Genomic DNA, 6,314 nt, shown 5'->3' with positions numbered 1-6,314 from the left:
TCGGGGGAACTGGGAAACTATTGGCATAGTTTCCAGTATTACAACATACAAGCTACCACAGTATAACAAACTCACAAGGATACTCACGATGTAAGGTCTATTTTAGATAGTTTTGGCAAGAAAGGTTAGGGAGCTAAAAGAGATATATTAATAGAGCTAATATGGATATTATGAACATTATTAAGAAAACAATGGATTTTACATAGCAGAGTATCTGATACGTAGGATAAATATGAAGCATTTTTCATTAGGAAGTTGAATCATGAAGTTGCTGATATTCAACACTTTGGGGGCATCAGAAATGGAAGTTCCATGTGCTTACAATGTAATATAATTTCATATTGGAATCCCAGTATAAAAATTCAGTTTTTCTTCACAAATTACTCAGAGCCTTTTCAAAAGAGAAAAACATGAGAAGTAATAATAAAAATGTAAGCATTTTCTTTATTCTATAGCAAATTTTTCTTTCAATGAAACTTCTGAAAGCGTTACCTCAAGTCACACTGCAGTCATTTCTCTGATAATAAATGTGGCAGCAGGTGGGAGTTTTGATGCAAAATACCTCAGAGGAAACCAGATGGAAGTTGTATATGCCTTGTCCTATCTCTTCTTGTAACACGATGCCCTTCTTGTGGAGCACACGCTATGTCGGTACCTTTAATTATAACCCAAAGAGCCTTCTGATTAGATGTTCATGTGGCTCATAGATTCCACTCAGTGTTTAAAAGCTCACCGAATCCCTCTACCTGTTGGTAATAAATGGCCCTTTATTTCCTTTCCTTTAGAGACCATTTTATCAACAGGAACTAGTCATATGGGGCATAAAATTAATGAATGGTCTTAACCAAGCTATTAATACTATGTTACTAGCCAGATGAGGGATCAATCTAATTTAATTTGCTAATTTCACAGTCATGTTCTATCTAAGAGCGAAAATGATGCCTAAATCATTTGACTCTCATATGTTTAGACCTCATGTTTTTTTCAATTCTGCGCATGTGTGTATCCTGATGGAAATTTATTTTCTGTAAGTTCTCGTGAAATGTCTAGGGAGCTTTCGAGGTGTAAGAATGTAAGGGTGAGATTACTCAGGCAATAACTACTCATACTGAACACATCTCCCATCAAACATAACACTCACAGCTACCTGCATCCAACTACTCAGGATGTCACAAAAGACCATGAAAGGCAGTACAGATAAATAAAAGCCTAAATATTTGATCAAATCTGCTGTCATTTGGTTGGCTCTAAGTCAGCAATCCTGTAGGACACAGTGTCAATGCCCATAGGATTTCTAAAGCTGCCTGTCTTTTCAAAGGCAGACTGGCACGTGCCTCTTGCCTGTGGAGTTCCTGATAGGTTCCAGATACCTGTCTTTGGGTTAGCAGCTCACTGATTAAGTCTCTGTGCCGCTGGGTTCCTACTAAAGACTCTTCAGTAAACCTTCTAACCACCGACCCTTTGGTCAGTAATCAAGTACTTTAACCACTGTCCCCCCACAGCTCCTTAACCACTGTATGAGAACCTCAAAATTGCCACGAATCCAGGTCTTTCTAAATGCACCCAAGATTCATCAATCCATACCTTTTATCGATCTCTTGGGAAACAGGTAAGATCACAGAAGAAACCAGGACTTTAACTAGTTATAATGCGGATGTCTTGTATGTTTCAGCTTTCTCCTTACTATAAAAAGCCCAAAAATAAAGGGACCTGAAAAGAAGATGTATTGCAGGTGGCCCTTAGAACATTTAAGGCTCAGAGTCAAGATTATGGAATCCTAGTGATCCAGAAGAGCAAGGATGTTACTGTGAGGACTAAGGTGCACCTGACCCAGCCACGCTATTCTCCAATGCATCATACGCATGTGAAGCTTGGACACTGCAGGAAGACCGTAGATGATTCAATGCACTGGCATCATTGTGCTGAGGAAGAGTAGAGAAAGTACCATGGACTGCCAATACTTCTTGTATTGGCAGAAGTAAGGTCAGAGTGCTCCTTAGAGGCAAGGATGGCAAGATTTTGTCTTAGGTACTTTGGACAGAGTGTCAGGAGAGGAGAGCTCCTAGGGAAGGGCATCATGTTTGGTAAAGTGGAGGGCATTGAAGGAGGAGGAGGTCCCCAATGGGATGGACCAACACAGTGGCTGCATCAATAGGCCCAGGCCTAGGAACAATTGTGAGGATGGCACAAGATCGTGCAGTGTTTTCGTTCTGTTGTGTGTAGGGTCACTGTGGTTAGGGTGGACTAGATAGCATCTAGTAACAACAACAAAAACAGTGATCCAGAAGAGGCCTCCACCAGCTGCTCTGTGGGAAAATGACATCGCTGTCTACTGCCATGAAAAGTTACAGACACAGAAACTCAAACGGGTAGTTCTAACCCATCCTATAGGGTCTCTGTGAATCAGCGTCTACTCAATAGCAGTAAGTTTGGTTATTGAGTTGAGTTTTGAGAAGAGGCCCAAATGACCACTGTAATTGTGTTGATGCCGACTCATAATGACTCTGTGAGTTTCCTGTGACCACAAATCTTTAAGGAAGCAGGAGTTTGGGAGAGATCTTTCTCCCAAGGAGTGGCTAGTGAATGCAAATTCCAGCTAGCAATCCTGTGTATAAGGTCCTTCACCTCCAAGGCTTATTCCAAAAGATTCGAGAGCAGGAATAAGTAAGTTACCAGCAGGGGCCAAAGCAGCCACACTCATTTTGTTTGCATATGGCCAGCATTGCTTTCTTGTAATAGCACGGTTGAGTGATTGCAACAGGGACAAAGTGACTGGAAAAACTGAAAATCATTGCCCTCTGATCCTGTGCAGAAAAAGTTTCCTGACTCCTGGGCTAGAGTGCTTTGAGAAGAGAGGAAACTTATCTCTGCAAAGGAAAGAAATTTGGAATGAATAGGGAGCATTAGAGGCCAAACAGGAAAGCAATCTCCTTGAACAGAAAACTCTAGATTTGGGGAGTAAAGGGACATGAGACGACAAATTTGAGAGCCCGTGTTATAGAGTCATTATCAGAGCAAAGATTTCACTTATTTCTGCAAAACTACTGCCATTTCTTTCACATACTTTGGTCATGTTGTCAGGAGAGACCAGTCTCTGGAGAAGGACAGCATGCTTGGTAAAGTAGCAAGGCAGAGAAGAAAAGAATGCCTTCAAGGATGGATTCGCACAGCATTATTGGGCTCAGACATAGAATCCTTGTAAAGGTGGCAGTGTTTCATTCTGTTGAACCTGTGTGCACTATGAGTCAAACTGATTCAATGGCACCTAACAACAACAACTGTTATTGACCTGATTCGGACCCATCGCCACCCTATAGAATAGAGTTGAAGTCTCTGAGCTTGCAAACCTTTATGGAAGCAGACAGACTCATTGTTTTCTCACAGATCAGGTGGTGGGTTTGAAATCCTGATGTTAGGTGTGGTAGTCACCTAGTCTGGTGTCAGTTTAAGGATTAAGAGTGTAGGGGTGGAGTCTAAGCTGTCAATCTGGAGATAGCCAATGAGACTTTTGTGGGCAGGGCCTTCTCTGAGAATTCTGGGAAATCTGGTTCTTCCTTCTTGGAGGCAGAAAACACTTCTCTCTCTCTGCTACTCCCTGGGAGACATTGCAGAAGACAAACCCTATGAACACAACCAGACCTCAGTAGCCAGAGAAGCCACAGAGAGACCCCTGCCAGCACAGAGATGCTTACAACGTGACTGGACTCAAAGACTTTCTACCCACTGGCTTGTGATCATCCTGCATTTGCCTTCATAGCATGTGTTTTGTTATTCTGAAGAGGACGTTATAGATTGATATTAGACATTTGGACTAATATTGGACTTATGGACTTGATCTGCACTGGGCTGGGATGTTTTCTCCATGTTCAATTGCTCTTGTACATAAACCTCTTTCTTATATACATATGCGTGTCCATGGATTTGTTTCTCTAGTCTACCCAGAGTAACACATTAGGTGTAGTAGTCCAATGCTTAATCCGCTGCACTATGAGGGTGCCTTCTTTCTGCAGGCCACAGAAAGTGCCACTGACGTAAGGATTGTAGTAAGATTTTAATTTTGCTGCCATATGTGAAGTGAGCTTAACAAGAAATTCCCATAAAAGTGACCCTCTGGATCCATCATAGAAAAGAATGCAATTTCACTAATTCAGGCAAAGGCCTAGGATTCCCTCAAGAACCAAGAGTATGGCTGGATCTTTAAAGTGCACCATTTATCTTTTTTTTTAATACCCATTTAGATGTTCAAGCATTTGTCTTTCCCTCTTACTTTGTTTCCCTCCCCTAGCCCCCACCCCTTTAACTTATTAAACAGAGCTCTGCCAGTTGGGATCAGTTCTGAACCTTTGAAAAGGAGACATCTGTTGCTGAAGTTGGATTGACTGCTCAGCAAGCAGCCTGTGAGTTGATAATGGGGTATGATGGATGAATAATAACTGTTTCTTTCCTCTTAATGTCTCTGAAGCATTATTAAATGTGGTACTCACAGCTCCTTCTAGGCACGTTACCTATGCAAAAGTTCATCTGGAAGTATAATACTTCAAAAGATGCCACACGGAACTGCGCGACTGCATGCTGAAGCGTTCACTAGTCAGCGGACAGCACATGAACTCACCAGTCCCATTTCAAAATTCAGCCACGCCCTCTTAGATATGGAGCTGAGATTACTTGGGTAGATAGAAAACCTTGAGTGTCTCTCTTAAGTTTGCTGAACATTGTGAACAGCGTCTGGGCTCAGCAATCTTAACAACAACAACAAAAGGTAAAGCAGGCAAAGTTTACTTTCAATGTGCCTCAAAATTGGTGGCATAATATGTTGCATGTTGGGCTGCCAACCTAAAAGATCAGGGGTTCAAATCTACCAGCTGCTCTATGGGAGTATTTCTGCTCCCTCCCGTAGAACCTTGGTAACCTTATCTAGGATCAGTATGAGTAGAGATCAACTACGTGGCAGGGGGTCTTGTTTGTTTGTTTTTAAAGATGTACAGCCATCCTCATGTCAGCTTGTCACTCTGCAATGGCTTGGATGTTGTTGAAAGTCACACCACTGACATCTCAAACCCCAGTAAGTTCACTCCTGGTACACCGATTTCAGAGATTCCAGACCAAGATAGACTAGGAAGAGAGATCTTTTCACAACAATAACTAATCAAAACCCTAAGATCATAATGTTGAACTATGAGCCCCAAATATGAAGGCAACTCAAAAAACATTGCTAGTAAGTTTTCAGTTCATACATGTACGGGTTTATTCCAGACAAAATGTGTTGCAACGTGTTTCTTTGTTAGGTGGATGACTGAAGACAAAGTCTCCCAGAATTATAGTTGTCTTGCTTTCCTTAGGGTCCCTTCAATAAAAGTCATAGGAGCCTCTGAATGGAGGTGCTAGAAGAGTCCAGTTCCAGGCAAAGATGTCAACTCAGAAGGTGATGCTGACTGTGTTAGGCTGGGTTGACAAGAGAAACAAATCCAGAGACACTCATATAAGATAGAGCTTTATATCAAGAAGTAATTGTATATCAGGAAAACATGCCATCCCAGTCCAACTCCAAGTCCATAAGTCCAGTACTAGTCCATTACGTCCAACGCTAGTCCTTAAACGCCTCTCTCTCCAGACTCACACATTCACATGTAATGATGCAGAGAGCAGGTGGTGCACGCCGATGGGAGGATGAATACAAGTGGCAATGGCTGCATCACCGGGCTCACCCGTATCTCCCTAGGGCTCCACAATAGGAGGGTGAAGGCAGAGAAGGCGGTGGGGGAAGTTCCCAGGACCCTCATTTTGAGAAGGCCCCACCCACAAGGAGGCCCATCAGACTGTGACGTGATTGACAGGCTTGACCTGATTGACAGGCTAGACTCCACCCCTACACTTTATTGATCACGTTGACATGAAATTATGTAACTACCAGAGTGACTATTTTTGAGGAACCAAAAGGGCAATCTTCATATATTTTTTTTTCTCTAAGGACGCAGCACTGTCACAGAGGTTTATAATAAAAAAGACTTTAAAAAAACTGAAGATAGCATTGTGATAAAAAGGCCAAGAAGTTTCCCAAAAGAACTATGTACTTCCTTTCTCTTTGAAAATGGCACAAGCTATCCTAAGAGAATTTCATTGGCAGGCCTTACCTCCAGCCACCCTACAGAATTGCTACTGTCCTTTCAGGCTTCATTTTCCCCCGAAATTTAAAAGCACCTTTAAAACTAATGTGATCTACATCCCTTGAGGGTATCAGAATTGCCGTTTTGACAGAGTGCCAATTGAAGAGCGTGAATTCAGAGCTATGGAAATACTGCTTTCAGGAGTGCATA

This window comes from Tenrec ecaudatus, unplaced genomic scaffold (genome assembly GCF_050624435.1).
Source record: "Tenrec ecaudatus isolate mTenEca1 unplaced genomic scaffold, mTenEca1.hap1 Scaffold_3817, whole genome shotgun sequence".
Lineage (NCBI taxonomy): Eukaryota > Metazoa > Chordata > Mammalia > Afrosoricida > Tenrecidae > Tenrec > Tenrec ecaudatus.
This window is presented reverse-complemented; position numbering follows the sequence as displayed.